Source organism: Pinus tabuliformis, chromosome 3_2, assembly GCF_031772625.1.
Source record: "Pinus tabuliformis cultivar Carrire ecotype Pingquan chromosome 3_2, CPIR1, whole genome shotgun sequence".
In the NCBI taxonomy this organism is placed as follows: Eukaryota; Viridiplantae; Streptophyta; class Pinopsida; order Pinales; family Pinaceae; genus Pinus; species Pinus tabuliformis.
This window is the reverse complement of record NC_142302.1, coordinates 266,670,286-266,686,866: the sequence shown is the minus strand read 5'-3', so window position 1 is coordinate 266,686,866 and position 16,581 is coordinate 266,670,286.

The window sequence follows — 16,581 nt, the reverse complement described above, 5'->3', positions numbered from 1 at the left end:
TATCATAGGTTGTTTTTTATGTTTATTAGGCCTCATAAAAGAAGCAAACTCCTTATCAAACTCTTCATGAGGTGTTTGAGATGCACCTTCTCACTCTCACCTGTTGGTTGAGAGAATCTTGGAGTTAGTTCCTCCACCAAGGAATTCAACTCCTGAAGGTGGAAAATTGATCTAGGAAAGTATATAAGTATCATTTCTCCTCAAGAGAAGAGGGTTGATCTTTTTGTAAAGGAGGCTTGCATTGTAATCACCTTTTAGCTAATACAGATACAGGTTGCAGCTGTTTTCAAGGAAATCTAGCCCAGTGAGTTCATGGTGCTTGTACTTCATTCTTTTTATTTTCTCATGGTCTAAACATCTTTATCTACATTATATCTCTTCTTTGTATGAATTCCTTGTGATAAAATACTCATAATTCTTATTTTTCAAGCTATATTATCTGGTTTTCATAGTCATGTGTTTTGTCTTCCTAAGCTAATGAAATAATGTTTATTTATGCTCATTAGTTTCTTCCACACTATATCATCTATACTACAATGAAGAATACTCAAATTACACCATGGCTTCTGACATCTAGCTCCTTGTTATGTTTGCTCCTGTATTCCCATAGGCTAGACCTACTTGTGGCTCCAAACCCTAAGTTCAGCAAATCCTTAAAAAAACCAATTTTTCACAAAAAAACAAACAAATACACATATATAGCCTAAAATTCATTTTATTTGAAGTCATATCACTGATAAGAGACTTACAGAGATCCCTCTTATGCTCAGTAGGGCTAGCTACCAAGCTGAAGTGGTTTGAGGTTACCCTTGCCGATTTCATTTTCATCCTAGGAGATTGTAAGGACTAACATTTTTGGCATCGTTGCTGGGGAAATGACTATTAAACTATCCCTGGGAAAAATCTTAGAGCTTTCAAAGAACTGGTTCTGTACCTCTCAGTTTCCAGTATCTGAAGATAGGCTGAATTCATAAATCTCATAACTTTAGGGTGTATACATTCTAGCTTCGAAAAGGCATACCAAGTCAAATATTGACCCAAAACCACCTTTCATTGTTGAAGACCCTGAAAGACTGCTCATAAAACTTAGACTAACTATCACTAGAAGTGCAATTCGAAAAATTAAAAGAGCAACTTCTTTGCCTAAAAACCTATTCGCCTTTGAGCAAATTCCATTTGAAGAGAAGATAGAATTATCACTTACAAGGTCTAAGTCTAACACCTACATCTCTGATACAACATTAGAACCTTTAAAGGTTGAAACTCACTCTCTTTCTTTAGAATCTTTGTCTGCTAAGACTGATCATGAACTATGGTTAAACTTTGATAAGCTTTAAAGCCTTGCTGACCAACTCAAAATCACAACCAAAAAAGTTTTTTTTCAATACCAACTTGAATACTTAGCCACAACTTCATCCTCTTTTTCACCTCCAAGCTCATCTACCACATCTCCTAAAGCTCCATTTTCATCATCTTTCCTGCCTCCCCTGTTTGTCCCATCCTTGCCTCTACAACCTATTTTAGTAGTTCCATCATCCTCATCACCACTTGTACCTACACAATCCATTATAACACCTTCACTTTGTCCAGCAGTCATGGCAAGATTGGCGCCTCTCTTACTACCTACTCAACTTACTGCTTTCCCTCAAAACTATGGTCAAAGACTTCCTTTGTTTGATGGAAGTGCAGAAATTACAGCTTAGCAACATGTTGACAAGTTAATAGACTTCATTGATTTAGAGGAAATTGATGAGGAGAATGCCAAAACGAGGATTATCGCTGAGATTTTCTCAGGAGATGTTAAGAAATGGTTTCAAAGTATAGCTGCAAATTCCATTAACAGTTCTCAAAGGTTGATTGAATTATTTCTAGCTCGTTAGCAAGAGAATAAAAATCCATTACAGAAATTGGCTAAATATAATTCAATGAAAAGCAACCCCAATGAAACAGTTCAAGAATTCACATCAATATTTAATACAGTGTACAATTCTATACCTGATGATATGAAACCTCCTCCTGGTTTGGCTCTTCTTCATTATCCTGATGCTTTCGATCCAGAGATGGCCTACCAGCTCAAAAGAGACCCAAATACTCTTGAAGAGATGTAGCGGAATGCAATCAGCGTTGAAGCCAATTTGCTCATTAAGAAGTCAAAATCAAAGCTAGAGAGGGTGGAGAAGAGAGTTGTTTTCAGAGAAGAACTTGCATCATCTTCTTATGCAAAGCTTGACAGTTTGATAAAAACTATTGAAAGGATGATGGATAAAATATCCATAACTGATCGACAAGATGAACCATCAATGAGGAATCCTAAATTTTGCAGACAGAAGCAATAGTAGTTTAAAAATCGACAGAAAGAGCAGCGAAATCAAGATTCTAAAAGTCAAGTAAAAGCTCCATTTCAGCAAAACTACACTAAAGATTAGGAAGAAGATGAAGAAGAAATTATGGAAGAAAATCACTTCTTTCAAGAAGATGAATTGCCTACTTTCCTAACATAAGAAGATCCATTTTCTGAAGACTCTTTTATACCAAATGACCAGCAATTTGTGCTTGCAAGTGAAGATCTATGGGCTGATAGGACTGAAGAGTACCAAAGAGGATATCAGAATTCCCTCAGTCATCTCCAAAAGTAGTACAATTTAAGAAACAGAAATGTGCCTGTTACTCTAATTCAGAAAAGACAAAATTTGAAAAATGACACATCAAGCAAATAAACCACTCCTGCAGGCCAGAATAAAGACAAAGCTATTGTCACACAGAATCGGGATAGAACCAATGAAGCCTCCAATAGCAATGTGAGGAAGGAAAAAGAATTGCAAACTGAAAGCCAAAAGAAGGAAACTCAAATTAAAGGCCAAACAAAAAGGAAGGACATCGCTTCAAAAGAGTTAGAAAAGCAATCTAATCTTTTTAGTTTGGAAAATGAAATTTCTAAATTAAAGATAGCCATTCCCCTCACTGAATTGGTAAGGAATGACAAATACAAATTCCCAATTGCAAAATGCTCAGGGTTGATCAGATGTCTAATACAGTCAATGTAGCTGATGATGAGCTAGCAATCCTTTTTGGTCCAGCCTTAGAAGGAGTTCCTGAAGATAGTGAAATTCCTCCTTTCTATCTGAGTCTTAAACTTAATGACTTTATCCTTCATAATGCTATGCTAGATTCTGGTGCCTCTCATAATTTGATGCCTAAAGCCATCGTGGATAAACTAGGACTGAGCATCATCCGGCCTTACCATGATCTTTATTCTTTTGATTCTGGAAGAGTGAAATGCCTTGGTCTTATTAAAGACTTGGTAGTGTCCTTAGACCAAATCCTAGCCAAAAATGTACTTATGGATGTTGTAGTGGTTGATATTCCTCCTAGGTTTGGCATGTTGCTTTCAAGATCTTGGGGAGCAAAATTAAAAGGAACTCTACAACTTGACTTTTCATACGCCACTATCCCTGTTTTTGGACAGCTCCGAAAACTTTATAGAGAAAAAAAGATAAAATTTATCATCAGCACTAACGAAAATCCAATCAATCATCCTATACATGTTCATACTGATCTTGACTCTTTCATTCTGTTTAGTGATATGGATTCTGTTGATGATGAAAATTAGTTAGTAGAAATTTTAGAATCTCCCAACCTAATGGGCAGCATACATGAAACTATCATAGCATAAAGTAAAGAGGTTGGTGAGGAATGTATACAGCCTACAAATCCTATTGAGGAGATTCAAAGGATAGTGCAGAAAACAAAAATTTCTGAGTTAGCCATTCAAAATCCAAAAAATCAAGAAATTCAGTCTTCAAAATTCTTTTTCCGAAGAAAGAAAATGGTCTTTAGACCATGGAATTTGATGGTGCATCAGGAAGAGAAGGAGTAGGAATTGGTGTCTAGATACTTGGGCCATTACATCAGCCAAACAAAATTCCTTGGAATGTGAGAATGAACTCTTACAAGCTGGCTTTTGAATGTTCAAATAATGAGGCGGAATTTGAGGCATTGATTGTTGGCCTCAAAATTCTAAAAAAATTGGGAGAAAAAAAGATTTATATTTATGGCGACTCTGAGTTAGTGATCAAGAAAGTCAAAGGGGAATACCAGGTGAAACACCCAAGAATGAGAGCTTATCGCAATGTTGTGCTTAATATTCTCAAAACTTTTTCAGAATATACATTATCTCTTATTCCTAGAACTCAGAATGTCATAGCTGATTCACTTGCCACTGCAGCCAGTATGGTGAAGATTCCTTTTCATTCTAATCATAAGTACTCCATCCATGTTAAGCATCACCCAACTATCCCAGATAACATGAGGTTTTGGCAAGTATTTGGTGATGATAAGAAAATAAATAGTTTTCTGCAGTTGGAAGGAGAATTTCAAAATTCTCACATTGATGATGCATACAATTTTGATGATTCCCACATTCTTTCAGCTGACACTGAAGTATTACAGCTCAAGGAAAACAACATTCCAAGAGGCTTGGTGCCTTTGGAAGAGTTATTTGATAGGGATGATATCGCCAAGAAGCCCACCATGGTCCCTATAGAAAAGGGAGTAGAAGATGTCAACATTGGCACAGCTGAAAATCCTAAATTGGTCAAACTATCAAAGTCTCTATCTCCTGAAACAAAGGGTAAGGACATGTCTTTAAAGAAGTAATTTGTTTATGCGTTTTCTTGGGATTACTCTGATATGAAATTTTATGATAATAGTATCATTCAGCACGTCATTCCTATAAAGCCAGATCAGAAGCCATTTCGCTAGAAATTGAGAAGAATCAACCCCAAGTTGCTGCCATCAATTGAAAAAGAGGTAAATAGACTTTATAAGTTTGGAATAATTGTTCCCATTTGGTTTTCTGAATGGATGTCTAATCTAGTACCTGTGAGGAAAAAGACCGGGGAAATTCGTCTATGTATTGATTTCAGAAATCTCAATAAGGTGTCCCTGAAAGACAACTATCCCCTACCTAAGATGGACCACATACTTCAGAAGGTGGTTGGATCCTCTAGGATGTCACTGCTTGATGGATACTCTGGGTACAATCAAATTCTGGTACACAAATATGATTAGCTCAAGACAACCTTCACAATGCCATGGGGTACATTCATGTATGCCAAGATGCCTTTTGGGTTGAAGAATGCAGGAGCTACCTTTCAACAAGCTATGGACATAGCATTTGCAAATGAAAAAGATATATTTTTGGTTATCTATCTTGATGATCTAACAGTATTTTCAAAATCTGATGAAGATCGCTTGCATCACTTAAGGATTATTTTTCAGAAATGCAGAAAATTTGGCATCTCACTTAACCCAAAGAAGAGCTTGTTCGCCATGGAAGAAGGTAAGCTACTAGGACACATCATCTCTAAAGATGGCATCCACATTGATCTTGCCAGAGTGGAAGCTATTCATCAATTAGACTTCCCTAGGAACAAGAAAGAGATTCAGTCATTCAATGGGAAAATTAATTTTTTGAGGAGATTTATTCCTAATCTAGCTAAGAACTTGAAAGAAATGACAAATATGTTGAATAAGGACAACGAGGTAAAGTGGTATTTGAAGGCTAAGAAATCATTTCATGTGGTAAATTTTGCATTATCTATTACTCCTATTTTGATTAGCCTAGATGATATCTCAGATTTCATCATTTTTTCTTTTGCTTCTAAGCACACATTAGCAGCATTCCTAATGCAGAAGAAAGATCAAAAAAATGAGCATCCTATAGCATTTTTCAGTCGCATTATAAGAGATGTAGCATTGAGATATAATATCATTAAGAAACATGCATTGGCATTGGTAAAAGCCCTCACATATTTCCAAGTTTATATTCTACATTCACATACTATTGCTTATGTCCCTATTGTAGTGGTAAAGGAAATTCTTATACAAACAGATCTAGAAGGCAGAAGAGGAAAATGGATTGCAACAATGCTAGAATATGACTTGGAGATCAAACCTAGAAAGCTCATCAAAGGACAAGGGTTAGCCAAGCTTATGGCAGAATCAAATCTACATGCACTAGATATTAATTTGATGGCTACACTATCAGAAGAATCAGATGAAAAGGACCCTTTCTTGCAAGTGTCTAATATGTTCATGTCTTCACCTTGGTACTCTAACATTGTCTATGTCTTGCAACACTTGAATCCTCCTCCAGAATTTCCCAAAGGTAGAGTTAGATCACTGAAACTCAAAGCTTCAAAATATTGTATTATGTATGGTGTTTTATTTTGGAAAGATCCTGGAGGTGTGCTGCTGAATTGTTTAATAGAAAATGAAGCTACATATATAATGAAGGATTTTCATAAGGGAGCTTGTGGCGGTCATAATTTTTGGAAAACTACAACAAACAAGATCTTAAGAGTTGGTTTCTATTGGCCCACCCTCTTTTCTGATACATACAAAACACTCATGAGCTTCCATGAATGTTAGATTTTTCAAGGAAAGAAGAAACTTCTCCCATTACCACTACAACCAATTTTGATTTCAGCTCCTTTCTAGCAGTGGGTCTTGATTTCATTGGTGAAATCCATCCTTCATCTTCAGCACAACGCAAATGGATGTTAACACGCACTGACTACTTTAAAAAGTGGATTGAAGCTATCCCAACCAAGCAAGCTACTTATTCTGTCATCATTCAATTTTTGGAGTCTAATATCTTGTCTAGATTTGGCTGCCCTTAGAAAATAATAACAGGCAATGTTGCTTCTTTTAAATCAACAAGAATGGTGGATTTTTGCACCAAATATCATATTGTGCTAGGACATTCTACTGCTTATCATCCACAGGGAAATGACCAGGCTGAATCTTCCAACAAATATTTGGTTAACATCATCAAAAAGATCCTAGAGGTGAAGAAGAAGAATTGGCATAAAAAATCATCAACGCTTTGTGGGCAGACATGGTTAGCACCAAAAAGTCAATAGGTATGTCTCCTTTCCAGCTAGTATATGGAGTTGACACAGCATTTCCTTCATCTCTTGCTGTCCCAATAATGAAAATCCTATAGGAATTGGATAGTGAAACTAATGACATACAAAGGAGAATAAACCAGATGATTCATTTACAGCAGACAAGAGAAGAAGTTTTTTAGAACACATCCAAACTCCAAGAGAAAATCAAAAAGATTTATGATCACAAAACCAAGGAAGACAATTTCAATTTGGGAGATGTAGTCCTTCGGTGGGATGCTAGAAATGAAGACAAAGGCAAACATGGTAAGTTTGAGAACTTGTGGAAGGGACCATACAAAATTTCTGCATTCAAAGGAAAGAATGCTTTCTTGTTGGAAGAGATGGATGGAAAAGACTATTTAGGAGGGGCGACCAATGGTAGGCTTCTCAAGCACTACTATGTTTAAAATCTAGACAAATCATCATCATTGTACATACCAGTGTGTATTTTACTTCTAGAATTTTAGATAGTTGTCATTAGAGTTTGAAGCCCGAATTGAAGGCCCTAAGGCTCTTCGAGTCAGTACTGTTTTCATTCTTTTTTATTTTTAGTTCTTTTTTCATGTCAAAAGGTCAATCAGTCTCAAGTCAAAAAATCAGTTTTTATGCATGTTGACTCCATTGCCCAATGAATAAGGCTACTTGATCTATAGTGTTCTTGACACCTCCAAGGAGCTGCCATCCCTAGTTGGAGCCAATGTTATTGTTAGTCTTGTTAGCCTGTCACTTGGATCAAAAAATACTTTTACCATGATCTTTTTAGGCTTTCATCATCAATTTTTTCTGTTACTAGGTTTACAAAACAAATTTGGTCATTGTATGGTCAGTCCAAGATGGAGTCATTTTTTGAAATTTCACTCATGCTGGTTGCTTATCATACACCATGAAAATGGGTCAAGTCATCATCATCATTTCATTAGGTCTTAGGTCATCCATTAGGTCACAAGTGTCCCCAAGGTCCACCATTTCCATAAAAAAAAAAAAAAAACAGAAATAAGTCAAACATGACAAAGCAACAGTTGAAGAATTGATCATGATTTATTCACACACTTTTCATATTTTCATGACATCAAAGGTTTTAGAAGAAGGAAGCTCCAACACTTGGGAGATGAAAAAAAGCACATGTGCAATGGTAAAGGTAAACCCTTCCTTCAAAAAGTGAAACCAGTTCACAAAGGAGGATTAGCTTATTTTTTTTTTTTGAAAAAGTGAAGAAATTATCCCTATATAAACTCAAAAAGACTCAAAACCTTTTCATTCATGTCTCATTCACTCCACATCACCGAGTTAATTCACCCAAAAAAGCCGAAAACCTCTTTTCCTAGGAGAAATTGGCCAAAAATTGGAGGTGTTGCGCATGGATACACTACACTGTGCTTTGAAGGCAGGCACTGCATGTAGGTGAACTATGCTACGCTTTAGCGTTGCCTGTAGAGGAACTATGCTACGCGTAGGACAGAGTACTTGAAACTCACCCAAATTTTCCCAAAATTCAAAGTTTTTGCTTTCAAGCTCGGTCAAATTGCTTTCTAAGGCTGAGGAACAAGACTTTGTGTCAACATGGAAGTTGAATCTTCACCAGAAATGAAGAGATAACACAAAGGAGGGCAGATTCTCAGATATGAACCATCAGATTGCAACCAAATCAACTACTATCCTTTCATCAAGCAATGCTTTGAGGATGTTCACTATTTGGAATTTTATAAAAGAGTAAGTGAAGCAGGGTTTTACGAGCAACTGATAGATTGGATAGCTACACATTTGAAAGGGGAGATTTTTCTCATTGCTAGTATTGAGTTTAGCTTCTCAGTGGCCTCCATTTCACTAGCAACTAGTTTACGAGATAATGGCAGCTATTGGTTTAAGGGAATGAGTCTAGATCCTGAAAACTACAAGATCTTCTTAAAGACTCCATACAGAGATACACATACTCACCTCATGCCTTTCAGATATTTGCTTGAGAAGTATGCGCCTTTAATGAAAACCATCATGAGGTTCTTTACCTGTGAAGGTAGATTCTCTATGTTGTATGCCTATCATATTTGCCTATTGATGCACCTCACATCTCAAAAGCCACTCAACATGTGCAATTACCTGTTCAGGAGTATTTCAAAAATGTCTGAAAAGATACAGTTAAAGGACAAAGAGCAGTCTCCAAGCTTGTTTCATCACAATCTCGTCAAAACCATTGTCCTTAATCAGCTGGTAGAGAGGGGTATGGCTTGGGAAGCCTTTTTAGAAACAACTTTAAAATGGCATGAGGAAAATGCAACATCTCAGTCCCCAAGTGCACCAAAACAACAAATAGAGATGGGGTCGTCTAGCCAAAAAGCAAAGAAGATTCAGCTAGCTAGGCCAGAGGTGACCAAAGTGTGTAAGAAATGGTAGAGATTTGTGTTTTCTTCTCACAAAGAGAAAGGGGCTAAGCCTTCTTCATCGACAAAGCAGGAATCGATAGCAAAGGATAAGAAGACAGTTGAGCATGAATTAGAGATTATTGATTTAGAAGAGGAAGATGAGACTTCAATTATGAGGTAGACTATTGGAGACAAGGACTACCAAATCAAGTAGTTGGCAATAAATATGGAAAGAGAAAAGTACATTATATCATTCCTTGAACAGGAAAATGGTCAACTCAAAGCAAAAGAGTTGATCCTAGAAAAGGAAAAAAAATAAGTTAATGCAGCAAATTGGCAAAGGTAAGGAGGTTGTGACATCAAGTGAGCCTGAAGCATCATAGGTGAAAGGGAAAAGGAAAAGACCAAGAACCAGAGGTCTTAAGGAAGCTTTGCAAGAGGAACAAAAACAAATGTTGCTTAATGAAGACCTTGACCTAGAAGAAAGGATTTCCCTAGAGGTAAATCAAGATAAAGAATATTGGCTTAACAGGGTGAATGAACACTTAGAGAAGCTCTTGGAGAAGGCAAATAGAGATAATCAAATGCTCAGACACATGGCACATCATTATCAATCTCAAAACATGATTGCCAATGTCAAAGTGAAACAACTTAAAAACAAGCTCAAGGAGGCCAAAAAGATCAAAAGGATGAGGGAAACTTTGAGATGCTTGTTGAAGCATCCATGAAGCTATAACAAACTCATTTTTACATCTTCCCTCCAATTTTTAGCTAATTCTGAGCATTTTGAGTTTTTTGGCAAATTATGGTCTAAATTTAAAAATTTAGCCTTTCCAGAATCGCAACGCCTTGGCGCTACGCTTTTTCCTCAGGCCTCCATTTGAGGAAAGGTCCACGTTTTTGGAAAGGTCTTGGAATCCTCTAAGAACCCATTTTCCCAGATTCTGCATAGGTGGCTTAGTTTTGGAAAAAAGTGCAAAAAAGTGGCAAAAAAATAGCATTTTGGACCATTTTTTGACAGGCATTGCGCTTTTGGAGTGACCTTGGGAGAATGGATATTTGAAGGTCTTCCCATTCTCCAAATTCATAAATTCAAACTGTTCAAGAAACTAGAATTGAAGGGATAGTTGAATGTTCTCTCAAATTTGCATTTTAACCCCTGGAAGGCATCTCAATATCATCTCAAATTTGGCGCTGTGCTTCTGCACTTTGTGTGTTTTTACTTGCAAAATTTCACTGTGTAAAATTTCTAGTTTCTAGTCAGACTTGGTCAAAGTCAAGATTATCTATGTAATGGCACAAGCTATGAGGCTAGCTGATGTAGGCATGAATAAATGTATATCATAGGTTATTTTTTATGTTTATTAGACCTCAAAAAAGAAGCAAACTCCTAATCAAACTCTTCATGAGGTGTTTGAGTTGCACCTTCTCACTCTCACCTGTTGGTTGAGAGAATCTTGGAGTTAGTTCCTCCACCAAGGAATTCGACTCCTAAAGGTGGGGAAGTGGTCTAGGAAAGTCTATAAGTATCATTTATCCTCAGGAGAAGAGGGTTGAAATTTTTGTAAAGGAGGCTTGCATTGTAATCATCTTTCAGCTAATACAGATACAGGTTGCAGCTATTTTCAAGAAACTCTAGCCCAGTGAGTTCATGGTGCTTGTACTTCATTATTTCTTTTTTCTCATGGTCTAAAAATATTTATCTACATTATATCTCTTCTTTCTATGAATGACTTGTGATAAAATACTCAGAATTCTTATTTTTCAAGCTCTGCTATCTGGTTTTCATAGTCACGTGTTTTGTCTTCCTAAGCTAATGAAATCATGTTTATTTATGCTCATTAGTTTCTTCCACACTATATCCTCTATACTACATTGACAAATACTCAAATTACACCATGGATTCTGACATCTAGCTCCTTATTATGTTTTCTCCTGTATTCCCATAGCCTAGACCTACTTGTGGCTCCAAACCCTAAGTTCAGAAAATCCTTAAAAAAACCAAATTTTCACAAACAAACAAACAAATACACATATCTAGGCTAAAATTCATTTGCTTTAAAGTCATATCACTGATAAGAGACTTAGAGAGATCCCTCTCATGCTCAGTAGAGTTAGCTACTGCGCTGAAGTGGTTCGAGGTTACCGTTGTCAATTTCCTTTTCATCCTAGGAGATTATAAGGACTAATAGGTGGAACCATGATTGCTACAGAAACAGGGAGTGGAACCATGATCCTTGCAATTTTCCCGAGGAGGTAATTTTTCTCCATGTTGGAAAATAGTCAAGTTTACAGTCGTTTTTCATGGCTTTCCATAGGGATCACAATGGCGAGGTCAGATTCGCCTTTGGAGTTGTAGATTTCCAATCCACCCATGGAGTAGAATCTTTGAGGAATCTAGGGTGAATCTAAAAGATTCCTTAAGGCCCAGATTCTCAACTTCTCAGAATTAAAAAATTGAACAATCGATTTTGCACTATTCGACACCACAAATTTGATGGTGCATTTAGATTTCTCATTTTCTAATTCTATTCTTCAGCCACTTTTCTAAGTGGAATGTAGGTGTCAGCATTCATGTGCGAGCAACCATTTCCATGCGATTGATGTTTTGAGATCGATGGTCCAAGCAGCTTCAGCAGTTTGACATCCACTTCTTCAAATGTCTCTTGGTTGTGAGGTATATGCAGTGTTCATGTACTTCTTTTGCTATGCATTGTGCTACACAGGTCCTTGCTTGATGTTTGATGTGGGATCCTATTTCCTACTTGTTTTCATGATTCCTGCATGATGTGACGCGAAATCGTCTATGTGATGTACTTGTTGTCATGATTTGTCATGTTATGTTTTGAGATCCCTTTGTTGTATGTTGATGGGATACTCATGTGTTACCATGCATGTTTGCATTGAGGTTCCTTTTATGCCTTGTTGGTGGGGTGCTCATCATGCATGAGTTTGTGTCATACTGATAAGAGTCCTTTTTTGACCGAGAGTTCCTGTAGGGCACATCTCTTGGAGCCACTCCTGCGTGAGGGAATTTTCCTTGTATGATAGAGACATCACATCTTATGTACATCATCACTATTGACAGCACTTAATGCAGCAACGTAAACCATCTTGACACCAGGGCCCAGAGACGTAGTCCCTCCTGGACGAATTCTGTTATCAATGACTTATGTTTTCATTTGTTGATGATTGACATGTTCCTCTTCTTTACATCATGCAGATGTATTCATTCATGTTCTTTTAAAAATGCAATTTAACACATCATGAAAGTAAAAGGTCTTGGAAGGGTCCTTCGTCACACTCGGACCTGGATCAAGTGGCATCAGAGTGGTCTTTGCATGGATGTGAATTGCAAGCATGAACAATGGAACGTGCAGCAACAGAGGATGAGAAAGCGATGTATGAGACCATGCTCAAAATTTCCAAAAGGGTAGAAATAATGTACGAAACTCTACAGAAAGAGACAGAGGAAAAGGAGTGATTGCAGCTTCAGTTGCAAGCCACAGAAGAGGCCTTGGAAGAACTAAAGCACAACAACCAAAGTCTTCAAATAGAGAACGTTGAATTGAAGATGCATTTACATGAAGAGAAAGAGGAAAAACAAAGTTTGCTATGACAACTGCAAGCAAAGGCGAGGCCTTGGAAAAGCTGCAGCGTGAACCATGTGAGGTAAAAAGTAGTTCTCCAAATTCATGTATGTGTCCTGATGATGATTTTGTTGATTTTTAAAATCATACCATAGGAATTGGCTCCAAATTGTTGAAGAAAATGGGGTATGAGAGAAAAGGCTTGGGCGTTAATGGCTAAGGCATTGTCAACCCTGTTATCTCAAAATCAAGCCCTGGAAGGCTGCAACCCAGGTTGACTTTAAGTAACTGTTTCAAACCAATATTTTGACTAAGGCTTAGCCTCCTTAGCCTGAGAGGGCTCTCTCAAAGGGTTATTGATTTTGACTAATAGTAAGATGGCTAACTCTTGTGAAATAACATGAACAAGTATGCTGGCTGGACAAACATTAAACTAATTCCCATTGGGCTTATGGAGTCAATTAAACCTCAGTAAATAATGATATTGCTTTCACATAGAAGTCAGGGCATGTGACATTTAAATGTTCAAAACACAACTCTTATAAAACCACAGTTCATAGATGAGTACAGGAAGTCAGAGCAGCATAAGTGAATTCTGAGTGATTACTCATCTAAGCAACTGAAAAAAGGCATGAAAGACAAAGTAAAATAACACATCTTGAACATGGAAATGCTTTATGAATCTTGAGAAGAAAAACAGTCATTTGTATTACTGAACTCTGTTTCTTCCACAAGCCAAAACAGTCCTCTGTTTTATAAAATATCCAACCCTCATTACATAGATGTTTCAGCTATATATAGACACATTATTCTAACTACTTCGAGCTTTCTCCTCCAGCATGAGGGGAGCCCGATGACTGCCACTAATGACACCTATTTGCTATTGAACTGACTCATTAAATACAATAAGTGCTAAACTGGAGTTTAAAGAGTCCTAATTTAACTATAACTCTAACTCTATCTTCCTCGTAGAATGATTCCTTCTTGTTCTTTGACACCTGTCTCCTTTTAGTTTGGCTGAGATGGCTGAGATGAGTATTCAATGTTCCATGCTGGCTTTGGATGCTGAATGCTTTGATGGTTCAGTGATGTTAGGAAAAATCCCCTGTTTTCTGGTTCTAGTCTTCCACCACTTATTCGAATATGCAGCAGCATGTCTTTAGCTCTTTAATAACCCAAAAATATAGAGCACCACCATGTTCCTGATGTGTTGGAGGCTTCATTGATGGACAGGTGTGCAAGCCAAAACTCATCGTATGCAACTCCTTCCAAACCCTAATGACCGATATAAAGTGACTTTATAACAAAACTTTTAAACTTGAGTCAAAACATTTCACTTTTTTAAAGGTACACCTGTCATCATCTGAATGGCTATGATAGCTTCATTTGGTCTCTTATATGTCCCTTAGGTGTTTCCTTTGAAAATTTCCGATCATCTTATCAAACTGTTTGTCTGCGTTAAAAAACAACACCTACAGCAGTTTCGTAGCGCGCTACGAAACTGCTGAATTTTTTAAACAGCTTGTCTTTTCCCTGAGATATTTACTGCCCAGGCATCTGATTGCAAAAACTCCTTTTGACCTTGGATATACATAGCAGGGATCTACATGTCTTCAAAACAAATAAACCAAGCAAAATTTAACAAAATTTGGAACAAAACCTTTCTTTGAACAACAATTTCATTCAGCAGCTAACTGGCCTAGCTGTGCCTTCAAGTCTTCCACTTTCTTTCTCATAGCTTTATTTTCAGCTCTTAGATGCATGTTTATCTTTCTGAGGAGTTTGGCCTCTTTAATGGCAGGTACTGTCCATGTGTAAACATCAGCTACTGAATCCACCTGGTTTATTAGGTTTTCACTTCCTTTCAAAACAGTTTTTCGATAATTTGCATACCTGACAGCAGACTCCCTAGTGGAATTCCTTACCTTAGCAATCTCATGTTTAGTTACTTCTAGCTGATTCTTTATAGCTATAATATTACTCCCTTGAGATATAATGACTATTCTGTTGGTGTCTTTTTGCTTAATTTTCTCTGCCTCCTCTGTTCTAGGCAATTTCTCGGCTTCCTCTGTCTTGGGCTGAGTTTCCTTTACTTGCCTCCTTGTAATAGGTCTTCTAGGTTTGAATATGAATTCCTCACCTGGTTCATCAAACTTAAGTCTTTTTGATGCCTTTGACCTCTTGGTACTTTCTGGTGATGACTGTGTCAAATCAATGTGCATTGGTTCAATTTTCTCAAACTCAATGGCCTCTAATAAATCATTCAGGCTTGCCTTAGATGCTGGACTTTCTTCAACAGCTATGGCCTTACCCTTTTCTTTACTTATTTGGCTTCTTGTCCTCACTCTGGAAACTGCTTCAGCTCTGCTTGTTTCAGCTACATTCTTCTTATCCTGAGTCTTTTCTTTTGTTGCTTGCTGAGGTTGTTCTTTGATGACCAGTGGCTTCACTAGTCTTTTAAGCTGTGACTTGGTTTGCTTTTTAGCCCTGGCCTCCTTTTGAAGTTCAGCTATTGTGAGTTCTTTGACTGGTTGCTCTCTGACTGGTTGTGGAGTAAGGCCAGTTTTTCTTTGAAAACCAGCCATGAAGATGAACGAATTCCAGTCCCTGCCTATCTTCTGAAGGCCATCTAAAACTAACAATTTAATCAAACCATGGTGAAATAAAGAAGTTTCGCAATCTTCTTTTCTCAACTGCACCTTGTCACACATTTTACTTAGACTGCGAAATAAGTAAAAAGGAATATCTATGGAAGCCTTCCCAGTGAAATGTAAAAGCAACTTGAAATGATAAGAGTAGACCTTATTGTATCTTCCTTCACATGTTAAGTATTTCTGAATGCAGGTGAGAAGAAGGGCATAATGCTCCTTAACATAGTTTCTGGGCACAGCTTTTGTTAGGTCTTCATTCACATATGCCTCTTTTAAGAACTCTTTACATGGACTCATATCAAATTTAAAGTTCTTAAACCATTCTTGCTGCCCTCTCGGGATCTCGGTTACAGCAGCTATTGCCTCCGGAGACACTTGAACTTCCAACATAGCTATTTTTGAATTTAAACCGGTGAAATTCAAAGCAAACTCTTTGGTTACCTGCGCATGTCCACCTTGCAGTTTTTTACAGAAGTTCCAGCAGCCGGCATCTTTGAATGCTTTCTTCACGCCTTCATCCCTCAATGCTACGTCTAAACCTTCAGGTTCGGTCCTCTGGCATTTTCCAGATCTGTGTTCCTTCCTCTCCATTTGCTTCTTGAAATCTTTACACTCACAATGACCAACAGCTTCAGTTGAAATGGCGGTTCAGTTCTTTTTAACTCGGGCTCACTTGTAATCAGGCTCGCTTGAAAACAGTCCTCGCTTGAAAACTCAAATACATCATCCAATAAGCTTGTCACTTATGTAACACTCACGATCATCATCAAGATCCATGCACGGTACAATCCATCGGAATGATATTTCCATACATTTCATCACATCTATTGGTGGAGTGATAACTAATGAGCGCTTAGACATGCTATGGGAGGTACACAAAAACTGACATGAGAGGACAGAATTGGTGACTCATTAACAGACTTGACACTTTGGGAAACATTCGCTGCGAAAAGCACGAATCCGCGATTTCGCAGCGCGGTTAGTTTAAAATTCTAATAATGCGCTGCAAAACGGCTTAATGATAACGCGC